This window comes from Schistocerca nitens, chromosome 1 (assembly GCF_023898315.1).
Source record: "Schistocerca nitens isolate TAMUIC-IGC-003100 chromosome 1, iqSchNite1.1, whole genome shotgun sequence".
NCBI classification, from domain to species: Eukaryota; Metazoa; Arthropoda; class Insecta; order Orthoptera; family Acrididae; genus Schistocerca; species Schistocerca nitens.
The window spans coordinates 407,669,896-407,686,104 of record NC_064614.1 but is presented as its reverse complement, the minus strand read 5'-3'; the positions used below and the strand labels follow the sequence as shown (position 1 = coordinate 407,686,104).

General features: G+C 45.8%; 1 protein-coding gene across 1 annotated transcript in view; it reads right to left on the bottom strand.

Annotated features, from left to right (window-relative positions):
* LOC126249607 (cadherin-87A) overlaps positions 1 to 16,209 on the bottom strand; it is a 782,263-nt gene that overhangs the window by 304,724 nt on the left and 461,330 nt on the right. The gene's annotated exons all lie outside the window — the stretch shown is intronic.

The window sequence follows — 16,209 nt, the reverse complement described above, 5'->3', positions numbered from 1 at the left end:
GGCCCAGCATTGAAACCTGGAGCAATTTGCGGAAGGGTTGTACTTCCATCACGCTGAACGATTCTCTTCAGTCGTCGTTGGTCCCATTCTTGCAGGATCTTTTTCCGGCCGCAGTGATGTCGGAGATTCCATGTTTTACCGGATTCCTGATATTCACGGTACACTCGTGAAATGGTCGTACGGGAAAATCCCCACTTCATCGCTACCTCGGAGATGCTGTGCTCTATCGCTAGTGCACCGACCATCGCACCACGTTCAAACTCACTTAAATCTTGATAACCTGCCATTGTAGCAGCAGTAGCCGATCTAACAACTGCTCAAATGCTTCACATGGCTCTGAACACTATGGGACTTAACATCTGAGGTCATCAGTCCCCTAGACTTAGAACTTCTTGAACCTAACTAACCCAAGGACATCACACACATCCATGCCCGAGGCAGGATTCTAACCTGCGACTGTAGCGGTCGCGCGGTTCCTGACTTAAGCGCCTAGAACCGCTCGGTCACATCGGCCGGCTTATCAACTGCTCCAGACGCTTTTCTTGTAAAGGCATTGTCCACCGCAACGTCGTCTTCTGCTTGTTTACATGTCTCTGTACTTACGCATGCCTATACCAGTTTCTTTGGCGCTTCAGTGTAGTATGATTCACTACGATTAAATATATCCCAGTTTCACAAGACTGCGACAAGCAGTCGCCTATAGCCTCACAGTTAGTAGGAAACATCCCGGCGTTTTCCTAAAGTAATTTTGGCAACGGAAAACCTAAATCAAGATAGCACGGTTAAACTTCTCGCTAGCTTCTCACTGCCAGTCACTGTACACCACACACATTACATAATACGACACTACACTCACTATCGGCTGATGTCGGTACGACAACGACGATGTCTGGTTTCCATTTCGTGTGACACAACTTCCCACTTGCAAGTCTGAAAAAAGAGTCGTCATTCCTCCATAATTAGTTAACTGTTGAGATCACGAAGGGGATAAGGCGTTAGTAATAATGTTGCACGACTTTGGAAACAAGTTTTCGCGAAAAAGGAAGGAAAGAAAGAAGGAAGAAACATTGTGAAATTGTTATGTGAAACGATAAATGTTACAAATTACGCTTACTTAATAAAGTACCTTACAAAGTACCCATTTCATAGATTTCTACTGCGTCACGTGACATTATTTTGCATGGAATCGAAAATAATGAGTACGGGTAAAGTATAAGTAAAAAGAAAGCAAAATAAATTTTATGATCAGTCCGTCAGTGACCGCATGACACTAGTGTTTTGAAACGATGTAACAGTCACCGCCTTTGTCATAGTTTATTTCTTTGCTTCCCCAAAAATCTGGATCATCCGTGTGGGAGATTCATGTGGATGCATAATCGTAAACTACGTTCTCTTGATTTCCAGTCTTATTTCGTTTCTTGCCTAACTACACCTTGGGGGCCTCAAAGTACGAGCCTCTTTGACCAAAGCGTCCATTGTGGGTAGAGATCGTTGCCGTTGGCAGAGGTACGTCCCATAGCTGTGACAAAATGCGGTACAGCTCTATGCTTGCACGCCTGCTGGGCGGGCACTTAGGATGAGGGCTAGTGGGAGACCACACCTAAGCGGACCTCTGCTCGCATCTCGTGGTCGTGCGGTAGCGTTCTCGCTTCCCACGCCCGGGTTCGATTCCCGACGGGGTCAGGGATTTTCTCTGCCTCGTGATGGCTGGGTGTTGTGTGACGTCCTTAGGTTAGTTAGGTTTAAGTAGTTCTAAGTTCTAGGGGACTGATGACCATATATGTTAAGTCCCATAGTGCTCAGAGCCATTTTTTTTAAGCGGACCTCAGGTGTGGCGCCACTAGGGCCGCTTACGAAATTATTCAGAGTAATGCATCGACGACCTGGAATTCTCCCCAAGGGGTATTCCCAAAAGTCTGCTCTTGCTTCCCATTTTCGTATAAACCTCGCCTAGCCGTCGGGCTTTCTCGGTGACAGAAATAGTAACGGTGAAACTTTGTGACCGAGGCTTGATGTAGGGTGATGGGGCTACGCTCGATGTCTGCCTCAGAGACCAAGGTGAGCAACTCGTTGACTGTTTTCATAAAGTGTCGAACACATGTGTGCCTGCCATCGCAAAACGAGCATTTGCAAATTCTACCTCTGCCAACAGAATTAAACAGATAAGTTCCTGGGCATTGTCGAGTACCGGGCCAGTCATTGGCGAACTAACATCACTGCGAGAAGATCAGTCACAAATTCGCAGCAAGAAATACTGAATAAACTAGCTGACAGCAAATGGGGAGCTAGAGCAAAGGTACGGAGAACCACAGCCCAGACACTGTACTTCTCCACGTCAGAATACGTTTGCCGTATGTGGTCCAGGTCTGTACGTGCCATAAAAGTGAACTTAAGCTTAAGTGAAACATGCTGACTACAACTGTTTTACAAAATTGTTAAGGTTTTCGTGGCCACTCATTCACAAACTGCCTGTTGTCTTCTGTCTCGGGTCTTCGGTGGACGTTTCACCAGCACGACTGGCTGGCATTGTCAAAACTACACCTTCCATTGCTGGTGATGGAATGGAGTCGAGCTCGCGACCGCAGATTATATGTACCTGGCGCGCCAACTTTCAAGGGCTTCTCTGTGATCATTTCCGATGCGTTTCTCATCTTGCTGCCTGCAACGGTCGTTCGCTGCAGCACGGGAATCCAGGATTTGCAATATACAGCGTAAAGACTTTTGTAAATCGACAAAGAAGATCAAAGAGTGTCTCAGATCAGCAAAGGAGATAAGGGACCCACTTGAAATGTTGGGAATATATCGCGTACCACGCACATGCGGAAAGGTTTATGTTGGAATGCCTAGACGATCAATAAACACCACGGTGATGGAACATTGCATGTTGCGGCAGTTGGAGAAATCGACCGTGTCAGAGCATGCGCTGTTGAGGCCGACCACATAGTACAAGGAAGTTCTGGCTGTAGAGAAGAGCTATCACATCCGCTTCTTCAGAGAAGCTATAGAGATACACAGACATGAGTATAGCTTCAACAAGAAAGAAGAAAGCCTCAAGGTGAACGGATCCTGGATTCCCGTGCTGCAGTGAACGACCTTTGCAGGTAGCAAGAGGAGAAACGCACCGGAAATGATCACGGAAAAGCAAAAAAAAAACATAAATCTGTGTGAATTCCTAAGGGACCAAACTGCTGAGGTCATATGTCCCTAGACTTACACACTACCTAAACCAACTTACATTAACTTATGCTAAGAGCAACTGCATGGGGGCTTAATTAAAATAGAATGCAAATAATTTTAATTTTTTGATTTAGTAGCTGTCTGTTCGGTTACGAAGTCTCGTAACGGTTGGCCCTGACTAGTATTATTACGCAATCTGACTGCATAGAACAACAACAAGGAATGAAACGGAAATTTTCATTAACACAATTAATTAATTAAGTCCCCAGCAACTATAAAACCTACGAAACCAAAGCACAAGTGTAACTGTTCTGTGTGTGGAAGTATGACTCAACGTACGCATCTGGCACGGTTCTTCTTCAACAACACAAGAAATTTTAAATATCATTTATACTGAATTAATTAAAGAAAATAGAAATACCATAATTACTCAAGAAAACCAGAATTACACTCTAATACAAGAACACAAGCCAGATGCTTTGTTGACTGAACCTGTAATGAAGCATTATTTACGACATTAAATAATGAAAAATAAATCAAGTTTCGTTACCTTCATATATTGACCAAAATCACTCTAATCATTACAATATATCTCCACACCGACTCGCTATTACCACATCTCAACAAGAACTTTTCAGTATCACATCTCAGCAAGCACTCCCTACTAGCACATCTCAACAAACACTCTCTGCTACGAGTTCTTAACAAGCACTGACTACCACGAGCTCTCCCCAAGCACTGCCCACTACGAGTTCTCAATAATCACTGCCAGTGGAGGCGGCGGAACAATACTCTCTAGCGCGATCTCTGGCGCTGTGGCTCAGTGTAGCCACCTTTCACAACATTCACACCCATGACCGAGGGAGGACTCGACTCCGGCGGGAGAAGCCGCGCAGTCCGTGACAAGGTGGTTGTTGGGATGTTTAAGGGGGACTAAATCCGTGACAAGGGGCCTAGACTGAGCGGCACGGAAAATCTCCTGGAAGTTGGGGCACCAGGTACATATAATCAGCGGCTGTGAGCTCGACTCCAACCATCACCAGCAATGGAGGGTGAAGCCTTGACAATACCAGCCACTCGTGCTGCCGAAACGTCAGAAAAATCATCAAATGAACGTCGGCCGAAGAACCCGAGACAGAAGCCAACAGGCAGTTTGTTAGTAACCGTTTGCAAGAAATTTACACCGCTTGAATGGCTATACAAATGTGGCCTGATTTACAGACCCCCAACACCCGTAAAGACGAACTCACTGAGAAAGTGAAGCATACCTTCTATTTGTAGGTTCCTGTGGACGTGGAAAACTTAAATACCGCAAGAGTTTCCTGAACAAAGAGCTCACCGAGCCTCCAAACGATTATCCTTCATTATAACTGATGCCTAGCGGCGAGAATTTGAGGTGGTAAGTTTGGAGGAGGCTGAATCGCATAAGAACGGACCTAACACGAAAAAAAGGCAACCCTGATGAAGTGGTCTTATAGACGAATATCACGACAGATGCGATTGTGACGATTATTAAAATATGGACCATCTCCTGAGCTGTGCTAACTGTTCCGGTAAATGTACCCTCGATGAATTATTACAGGGAAGCAATATGGTCCATTCCCCGTTGCCCTTGCACCACCTACCTTCTCACTCTACTATAATTGGGAGCGAAAACGACGTTTTGAGTAAGTCTTGGGTGAGCGGAGACGCGTCGTGGCAATCAGTATTAAGTTTGCTAATGTGAGAGGGATGAATTGTATTTAATACACACATCAAAAAAAGCTCTGCATCACCCCGGTTCCCAGAACTCCTGAAGATAGACGTTGACTGTGAATATTGTAACACAGACACAGTCCCTTTGACTGTTCAGAGATGTCACTAAACCTGCCCAAAGATGTAAACAACTATGCATGAGCAGTGTCTATTAGACGGAGGGGGTCAGATAGCCGATCAGTTCCAGTCATCCCACCAGGAAAGAGGTACACGGCTCGTGTTGTCCGTAGTTCAACCATGCCTAGACGGTCAATACCGCGGTTCGATCGCGTTCGCATTGTTACTTTGTACCAGGAAGGGCGCTCAACAAGGGAAGTGTCCAGGCATCTCGGAGAGATCCAAGGCGATGTTGCTCGGACATGGAGGAGATACAGAGAGACAGGAACTGTCGATGACATTCCTCGCTCAGGCCGCCCAAAGACTACTACTGCAGTGGATGACCGCTACCTACGGATTATGTCTCGGAGGAACCCTGACAGCAACGCCGACATGTTGAAAAAATGTGAAAATGTGTGTGTATTCCTAAGGGATCAAACTGCTGAAGTCATCGGTCCCTAAACTTACACTGCTTAAACTAAATTGTGCTAAGAACAACACACACACCCATGCCCGAGGGAGGACTCGAACTTCCGGCGGGAGCGTCCGCGCAATCCGTGACACGGCGCCTTAAACCGGGCGGCCGCACCGTGCGGCGCCACCATGTTGAATAATGCTTTTCGTACGGCCACAGAACGTCGTGTTAAGACTCAAATTGTGCGCAATAGGTTGCATGATGTGAAACTTCACACCCCACGTCCATGGCGAGGTTCATTTTTGCAATTACGTCACCATGCAGCGCGGTACGCATGGGAATGGACCGAATGGACCGCTCAGGATTGGCATCACGTTCTCTTCACCGATGAGTGTCGTTTATGCCTTCAACCAGACAGTCGTCGGAGACTTGTTTGGGGGCAACCCGATCAGGCTGAACGTCTTCGACACACTGTCCAGCGAGTGCAGCAAGGTGGAGGTTCCCTGGTGTTTTGGGCATTATGTGGGGCTGACGTACGCCACTGGTCGTCACGGAAGGCGGCGTAACGGCTCTGTACGATATGTGAATACCATCCTCCGACCGATAGTGCAACCATATCGGCAGCATATTGGCAAGGCATTCGTCTTCATGGACGACAATTCGCGCCGCCATCGTGCACGTGTTGTGAATGACTTCCTTCAGGATAACGACATCGCTCGACTAGAATGGCCAGCATGTTCTCCAGATATGAACCCTATCGAACATGCCTGGGACAGATTTAAAAGGGCTATTTATGACCGACGTGACCCACCAACCACTCTGAGGGATCTATGCCGAATCGCCGTTGAGGAGTGGGACAATCTGGACCAACAGTGCCTTCATGAACTTATAGATAGTATGCCACGACGAATACAGGCATGCGTCAATGCAAGAGGACGTGCTACTGTGTATTAGAGGTACAGGTGTGTACAGCAATCTGGACCACTACCCAGAAGGCCTCGCTGTGTGGTGGTATAACATGCAATGTGTGGTTTTCATGAGCAATAAAAAGGACGGAAATGATGTTTATGTTGATCTCTATTCCAATTTTTTGTACAGGTTCCGGAACTCTCGGAACCGAGGCGATGCAAAACTTTTTTTGATGTGTGTATTTCCTGTACATACTACATCTGAGCATATGATCATTGGGAAAGGATATTCGAATCCACGTCTGTCGGGAGTAATCAGTTAGGTGATTTAAGAGCAGACGTACAAATAATAAAATGTCAAATGTTTTTGTATTCCAGAGACCTCACAATCTGCAGCTCGTGGTCGTGCGGTAACGTTCTCGCTTCCCACGCCCGGGTTCCCGGGTTCGATTCCCGGCGGTGTCAGGGATTTTCTCTGCCTCGTGATGACTGGGTGTTGTGTGCTGTCCGTAGGTTAGTTAGGTTTAAGTAGTTCTAAGTTCTAGGGGACTGATGACCATATATGTTAAGTCCCATAGTGCTCAGAGCCATTTGAACCATTTTTAGACCTCACAAACTTTTTTAGTAACTCTGAGACTGTGAAGTAGATTGTACTTGCGATTAGAAAATGCCAATCAGTGAACAGGACTGGAATCATCTATGGCGTTCACAGTGATATATGGATCGTCGGAAGCTGTTACTGGGCTAAAGCCGAGGCTGGAGACTCTTTCTGGTGAAAATGGTAGTTGAATAACGGGGTGTGGGGCTGCGTGTGCTGGTCGGATGCACTTGTGATGGATGTCCTGCTAACACGGCGCTGCGCGCTTAGCCGACGGACGGCGTATCACTCGCCACAGGAGGATGCAATGTTTTGCAAAATAAACACAAGGAACTGTGGGATTATTGTAACGGACCTATTGAACTCTCACGAGAAATTTAGAAACCTCCAGATGAAATTCCCCCCTCCATTTATATGCATACAGGCGTCAGGTCGTACACGGTCTACTTGTGCATCTAAATCTGCGTCTGCCACTAGAGTTCTCTGAGCATGACCGTAACGCTCTCACGCTTACTAAACGAACCAGTAACGATACGGGCTGTTCTTTGTTGGATCTTCTCTAATTGCTGCTAAGAGTCGCTGACTGACGAACAACACTTAAGAACTGATCGAGCGAATGTTTTTAAAGCTACCTCCTCCGTAGATGAATTGCATTTCCTTGGAAAATCTGCAAGGCAGATCGTTCCGGCGAAATCATTCCGGACAAATGACACGAGAGACATAAAACAATGGGGAGCCAGCTATCAGTACCGTGCAGTGGATAAAACACTGGATTCATACTCGGAAGGAACAGAAATCACATCTCCCTCCGAACAGTCTGACTTAGGCACGACTGACGCCAGGTACAGCTTCGGCCAACTTTCCGTGGAACACTGCTGTTTGTATGTGTAATAAGTCAATATTGCAAAATACTGACGCGAATTCTTTACAAATCAGTTTGGATTCCGGAGAAATGAAGGGACACACGAGGCAACACCGAACCTACGACTTCTCTTAGAAGATAGGTAAAGGAAAGACAAACCTATATTTATAGCATTTGTATAGGGAAAGCTTTTGAGAATATTGGCTGGAATATTCTCTTTGAAATTTTGAGGGCAGCAGTAATAGTATAGAAACTAGACGCCAATGGTAAGGGTCGAGGGACAAGATAGGGAAACAATGATTGAGAAGGGAATGAGAAAGGGTTGCAGCTTAATGATCCACTATGTTAACATCTGTAACACTGAGCAAGCAATAAAGGAAACGAAAAATTTGGAGTAGGAATTTAAAGTTTAGGAGGAAGAAATAAAAGCTTTGAGGTTTACGATTACACTGTAATTCTATCAGAGACAGCAAAAGACTTGGATGAGCAGTTGAAAGGAATGGGCAGTATCTTGAAGGAGGATATAAGATGAACATAAACAAAAGCAAAAAGAGAACAATGGAATGTAGTCGAATTAAATTAGATGACACAGAGGGAAAGGAAACGAGACACTTAAAATACTAGATGAGTTTTTGTATTTGATCAGCAAAATAAACTGACAATGGACGAAGTAGAGAGGATATAAAATTTACACTGACAATGGCAAGAAAATTTTTTCTGAAGAAGAGAAATTTAAGATTTAAGTTTAGATTTAAGTGCCAGGAAGTCTTTTTTTTTTTAAAAAGTATTTGCATCGGGTGTAGCCGTGTATGGAAGTGAAACAGTTTAGATAAGAAGACAATAGAAGCTTTTGAAATGTGGTGCTGCAGAAGAATGCTGAAAATTAGCACACACATCCATGCCCGAGGCAGGATTCGAACCTGCGACCGTAGCGGTCTCGTGGTTCCAGACTGCAGCCCCTAGAACCGCACGGCCACTTCGGCCGGCTACCAATTTAGTAATGTAGGGAAGTGTGGGAGGTAAAACTCGTAGAGAGAGAGACCAAGAAATGAATACAGTAAGCATTTTCAGAAGAGTGTAGGCTCCACTAGTTACTCGGAGATGAAGAGGCTCGCACAGTATAGAGTAGCATGAGGAACTGCATCAAATTAGTGTTCCGACTGAAGACCACAGCAACAGTTGGCTACTAGAGCCAGCAGGAGTCGTCTCAGTCACTAACGTCAGTTTGTGTGACACCATTCGACGCAAACAGTGATCAATAATTCGTTGTATATCAATAAGATCAGTGTCTGCTTCTAGGACACTCAGCTATAATTTTCCAGCAAGATAATAGTCGAGTGTCTACACCTCTGGTTTCTTGGTCTGTACCTCCGTGTCACACATTATTTTTCAACAGTCGACTGTTTATCCTCACAAGAAATGTGGTCTACTAGATCTCGAAATGTTGGAAATCTGTAGCTTTCTAGTATTTGGATATCTGCGTTAATTTTTGTTATTGTCTGTGCTTAGGCATGAAAGGATCCCATAACATGCAAGAATCGCCTAGTCTGCATTCACATTGGCGGACGTTATCCTGCTTGCACTGATACTGGCCGGCCGGAGTGGCCGTGCGGTTCTAGGCGCTACAATCTGGAACCGAGCGACCGCTACGGTCGCAGGTTCGAATCCTACCTCGGGCGTGGATGTGTATGATGTCCTTAGGTTAGTTAGGTTTAATTAGTTCTAAGTTCTAGGCGACTGATGATCTCAGAAGTTAAGTCGCATAGTGCTCAGAGCCATTTGAACCATTTTGAACTGATAGTTAGCTATCTTATTTTAACTTCTCTTAGCTGGGATACACAGTCATGCAATTTTTTTAAAGGACGTTGTGGACGACTTTGATTGTAATATTATTTATTTATACGACGGCACGCTGAGAAGTAATGCCTCCGAATTTTTTATTCTGTTCTCATGATTACCTTCTGTAAATGGACGTTCATGCCACCTTCTTGAACTTCGTTGACCTTCAAAGACTTTACTGTTACACATCATTAGATTCGTGTCGACAGCCGCTGTCAGAAAATAAGTACCAAACTATAGCATCCCATAAAAAAAAAAGCAAAGCTGACCTTCATATCTCTGAAGCGACACTAGCTAGCAACAAACAACCAACGTCATATTATGGCCGCCGTTGTCCCATGCAACTTTTGTCCCACAAACTTTTCAGCTCCTATCATATTTTCGGAGTTATTCTTGGTGGCAATAGTTAGTTACTCACGCTGTGTCATATAATATAAACTTCTGTGTAATATAATATAAACTTATCTGAAACTGGCTCGGCCCCATTTCGTGACCGCGACTGTTCCAGTACAGCACTCGTGGCTGCCGGGTCGCGGTCGCGAAATGGGGCCGAGCCAGTTTCAGATAAGTTTTTAAAATCTGACGATAGTTTATGGATTTGTAGTTTTAGCTTGACGATGTCCACTATGGACAAACGATAGTTACTTTTATTCTGAAGAAGGTTGGGTTATCCCGACTGAAACCTAGGAAAATCTAGGAACCCTTGCAACTGAGGCTGTTGGTTCAAAATTAAAATTAAGTTTGCGGTTGCCTATGGAACCATCATTAAACCGTGTCATACGCCTCTTCGTCCGAAGCAAATCGACAGCTACGAAAGGGTTTTCTTCATGGCTTCAAAAATATGGACTGAGCGTGTGGAGACGTCGGCGCTGATGTGTAAGGGATTCGCAGCGAATCTTCTGCAGCGTAGTCGAAACGTCAGTCCGCTCACACGTCACCTAAGTTGTCCAAGATGACGAGATCAACCAGGGAATGTCACGAAAACATTTACTAGACCATAAGTCTCCCTCCTCCGGCCTGGAGCCTTCCGATGATTATTATAATGCGTTTGTTTTCAGTTCGATAGAGCTTTACGTGCTTCGTGTGAAAACGCCACCTGCCGCCGCACAGTCGACGTCCAACTGCGGTCGCCGATGAACAGCAGTCAGCATGGGTGCATGAAATAGGCGCCTGCTGTGGAGGCCCATGCCCAGGAAGTTCGCTGAATGGTCGTTGAGGAGACACTGTTGGTGGCCCCTTGGTTCATCTGGGCGGTCAGTTGTTCAGCAGCTGCACTTCCATTCGCCCGTACAAATCTCCGCAGAAGTCGTTTACCCTTGTCATCTATGGCTGTGGTGCACCACAGTTGCCGCGGAATGAGCTTTGGATAGCGTCATTTTGGCATGCACGGTATACCCTAACCACAGTGGCACCCGAAGAGCTTACAGACTTAGCCGTTCCGGAAATGCTTACAACCTTGGCCCAAAAGCCAAAGATCATGCTCCTCTGGACGTCAGATAAATCTCGCCATTTTCACATTACGGCAATGACTGCACTGTTTTCCGCGTCCTCCTGACAGTCTATATATACCCTCCAGTACTAGTGCTGCCACCTGCCGTCCTATGAGTTGTTATTGCATGTTGACCTCGAACGTATGCGGTGGTCATATTAATGCGACTGGACCATGTACTCGTATGGATTCGGCGCTTGCTACCACTATCTGTGATGACAACTCACAACAAATGGAGCCGGCCGAAGTAGCCGTGCGGTTCTAGGAGCTGCAGTCTGGAACCGCGAGACCGCTACGGTCGCAGGTTCGAATCCTGCCTCGGGCATGGATGTGTGTGATGTCCTTAGGTTAGTTAGGTTTAACTAGTTCTAAGTTCTAGGGGACTAATGACCTCAGAAGTTGAGTCCCATAGTGCTCCGAGCCATTTGAACAACAAATGGAATAACAGTTCACCAAATAACTTACTACGACCATGTTTAATGCTTGCAAAGACCACGACATTCACTGAACGCTCATGGGCTGTCGGAGAATATGAGGTATACACGCGCAGAACAAGATAAATTCGACCGCCACTGTTCGTGACCAACTTATACCTTTAAGCGATATAGCGAAACTGCAAAAAATCTAAATCCGGACGGTCAAAAATCTTTCAGTCTTATAGAACGTTGAATTGTTTCTAGTGGATACATCTTGAATTGTTCGCAGCTTGCGGTAACGTTCTCGCTTCTCGCGCACAGGGTCACGGGTTCGATTCCCGACGGGGCAGGGATTTTTCCGGCCTCGACATTACTGGGTGTTGTTGTGTCGTCTTCATCATCATTTTTCATCCCCATTACGGTCGCAGCAAGGAAATGGCAAACCAGCTCCGTAGGACCTTGCCTAGTACGGCGATGCGGTTCTCCCGCATCGTCCCCTACGCTCTTCGGAGTATGGGACCTCATTAACATCATCACATCTTGAATTAGTGTGAGGTCTGAAACTTACCTTAGGTTATCATTTGCTACTCTGTGACCTTTACTCTGTCTCTCCCTCCGTCCGAACAGGCCTCAGGAGGCACATCAATATCGACCGACCGCCGTATCATCCTCAGACGACTGGCACCATCGGATGTGGATTTGGCGGGGCGTGGGGTCAGCACACCGTTCTCATGACCGTTGTTAGTTTGCACGACCTCGCGCCGCTACCATTGGGTTAAGTAGCTCCTCAACTGGCATCACGAGGATGAGTGCACCCCGATAGGTCAACAGCACATGACGACCCAAACGGTGATTCACCAAGTGCCAACCACGCCTGACAGTGCTTAACTTCGGTCATCTGACGGGATCCGGTGTATCCACCACGGCACGGCCGTTGACTCATTTGTTACTGTACTTTATTTAAACCACATTGGAACCTTTTTCACACCAGTGATCCATTCAGGCAATTTGTCAGTCTTTCAATAGAACGTTTTGCTACTAACTTGAGTATGTGGGCAAAACACAATATATGTTTCTTCCACATGCTATTTCTGCTGCTTTGCGCATTGCACTGATGCCGTTATATGATCACACACATCCATGCCCGAGGCAGGATTCGAACCTGCGACCGTAGTGGTCGCGCGGTTCCAAACTGAAGCGCCTAGAACCGCTCGGCCACTTTGGCCGGCTCTCTCAGTGGGCATCCTTGACAAAATAACAGGAACTTACGACAATGTTGTGAGATTTTTTAAAAATTTATTGGCTTTCGGTAAGTGCCCATGCAGCCAGTAGAAAGACGATACGACAATGCGCTTCTATAATTCAGAATATTAGCGTCAAGCCGTACCCTGGAACGAAATTACATAGGCTCATACTTGTCATGTAACGCCATGCAGGCGACTTTCGTGCTAGTTATGAAGATACGAAGACAAGGACAACACAACAGCCACCCAACAAGCTGAGAAAAAGTCTGCCGCGGGTGGAAATCGAACCCGGGTCCCTTCGGTTAGCAATCTGCCGCACTGACCGCGTAGCTACCTTTTTTACTTCTTTTCCTGTTTTTTCGTTCAATCTGTGCCTTTGTTATTTTTCGTTAATTATACAGTGCTACGGATGTCGCATGATATCTCTCAAATTCCATCGTTGAAAGCTTCACTCATTAATTTATTTTATTTTTTTTTATTGCAGAGAGAAATCAGTCCCCTGACCGAAAACGATGAGCTACCGTGCCGGCACTACAGAGGTGGACATTGTCAGAATTGAGAATGTTCATTACTTCATCATCGAGAGTATTGCACGAGGTGTCCTTGAGAGATCCCGACGAGAATGCGACTACCGCTTGGACAACTGATTCACGTGGGGTGCCTCTGAGGAGAAAATCATACTTTCTGAGAGAGTGGCAAGGCTACGTCAGGTGTAGGTGAAAATGTACCCTTCTGAATAACGATCATAGTTTGTGACCGTCTTGTATTCTGCGGCTGCAAAACGAGCGGGCTGCCCCCCCCCCCCCCCCCCCCCCCCAGCGGACATCGCCACAGCGCTAGCGCTCCGGTCGGAAGATGACAGAGCATGAATATTAATCAGCCAGCAATTTCAATTAGAGACTCTCTTGAGCTATACAAGAAAGACTTCGCAGGTTTTTCTCTGTTTGTCTTTCTACCGTTTCTCGCTTCCTGTGAGGTGAACGTGATAAAATTTATTAAGCCCAGGGCAGAGTTTAAATTTCACTGAATTATGTGCCCGTTCCTAACTCAGTTTCTCAGTGTCGACTATATCGGATCAGATGAGGTAGGATAATTAAATTACTAGATTGATTCTAGAAAAGAAATTATTTCGTTAATCATTCAACCAAGGTGTGCGTTGACGAAGTAAGAGTTGCGCATGGAAATGGTATGAATGTCGGGATGCACTTGTGTCCCATGGAAGCATAAACAAACCCTCGATTGTTTACTGAACCAGACTGAACCATGTGATATTCGAATCAGAAGTCCTCCTCTAAAATTATTTCCTAGTAAATCTTTAATATAGGCAAAAAATACATTTAGCAAACAAATTTCGTTTAGCAAAATAAATGGCAATAATTAGTAACGCTGTTACAAAAAATGCATTAAAAGTACTGCTCAAGATTGCTATGTGTTGTTACAAATACGAAAATAAATACTGTTGTATTATGTATATTATACACTCGCTTACCTCAATTATTTCAGAAAAAAATCTTTCATGATATCTTTGAAGCTTATTTCCTCTAAAGCCGCGTTTTCAGCAGCTGTAACGACAAGTGATTCCTGTCGTTCGTGTATAACTGAAAATCCATAAAAAAATCTCAGACATTTTAATTTCGAAAAGATTTGCTTTGCTCACCAACAGCGTTTGCGACGGTGACACATCTACAAATTGTTAACACTGACCACACCTTTAGGAAATTGATTCGTCCAGTTTTAAAAAATGAATTCACGTAATTGCGAAATGAACCACTTTATTTCCTGTACTCAGAATAAGTATCTACCTGGTGGTTATAATAAAAACAGACGGTGTTCCGAGTGCTGCTACGCGGGCTGTATGCAGCACAGGACACTGAAACATCTTAGGTATGCTCATTAAATGGTGTGCTCGTGCGGTATGCTGAAAAGAATAATAGAGTCACTTTCTGCCACGAGGAGAGAACATGGCGCTGTAAGCAATCAGAATGTGAAATGTTTCCTGCTATGATGTCAGAATGCTTTTTATCTCTTGACGGCGCGTGTCGACTTTTTTTGTGATGGTGTAAAGGGTCAAGAAGGTTGAAGGTTTCCGTTCGAAACGCTATGGCTACCGAGTTGAAAACCTCAGCACTGGTGGCAAAGTTGTTTTTTCAGAACGGCACCAATAGCAGCGCTGCACTGCGGGAATATCGCTACCAGAAACAGCTGCGAAGAGGCCCCATTTCAATAAACGGGTTACGGAATATGATCAAAAAATTTGAAGAGACAGGTGAATTATGTGGTGCCACAGCGAGAGGGAGACGGGCGATTCCCATGGCAGTTGATGAAGTTACTGTAGCTATAGCCGACCGTGCAGCACACGCCTCAAATTCTGCAGCCAGTGCTCAAGCTGTTGCTTGTTGTTGGTTGGTTTGGGGAAGGAGACCAGACAGCGAGGTCATCGGTCTCATCGGATTAGCGAAGGACGGGGAGGGAAGTCGGCCGTGCCCTTTGAAAGGAACCATCCCGGCATTTGCCTGGAGCGATTTAGGGAAATCACGGAAAACCTAAATCAGGATGGCCGGACGCGGGATTGAACCGTCGTCCTCCCGAATGCGAGTCCAGTGTCTAACCACTGCGCCACCTCGCTCGGTAGTGCTCAAGCTGTATCAACAATTCAAAAGATTTTACGGCGCATTTCACACTGGTATCCCTACAAGGTTATTAGGAATGTGCATCTGATCAAAACCCAAGACGGGCTACGACGCCGTGATTTTGCCATTCGTTCTTTGGCATTGATGGAAATGGAAGACATGTGGCCGGGGAATATTCCTTGAATGGACGAAGTACATTTTATTCTGCAAGGCGCGTACTGTGTTCTGCTCCGCCATACGTTGTGCAGCAACATCCACTGCACTCAGCGCACTCCCTGACTGTGTGGTGTGGTTTCACAAACTCTTTCATTCTCAGCCCGTTTTTCTTCGAGGAGATGAAAATTCAAATGGCTCTAAGCACTATGTGACTTAACATTTGAGGTCATCAGTCCCCTAGCCTCAGAACTACTTAAACCTAACTAACATAAGGACATCACACACATCCATTCCGAGGCAGGATTCGAACCGGTGACCGTAGCAGCAGCGCGGTTCCGGACTGAAGCGCCTAGAACCGCTCGGCCACAGCGGCCGGCGAGGAGATGACATCTCACGGACCTGATTGCTGTACAGTGACATCTGTGCGTTATAAGGACCTCCATGTACAACATGTGATTCCAGCTTCGTAAAAACGCAACTGTGTCCACATCACTATTTTCATGCAAGATGAGGCGACACCTGACGTCGCTTCCCAGGTGAAAAATTTGCTTCGAGTGACCTGCGGTAACGACCGCATCATCTCCAGACAATTTCAAGATGTATGACCTTCCAGATATCCCGACC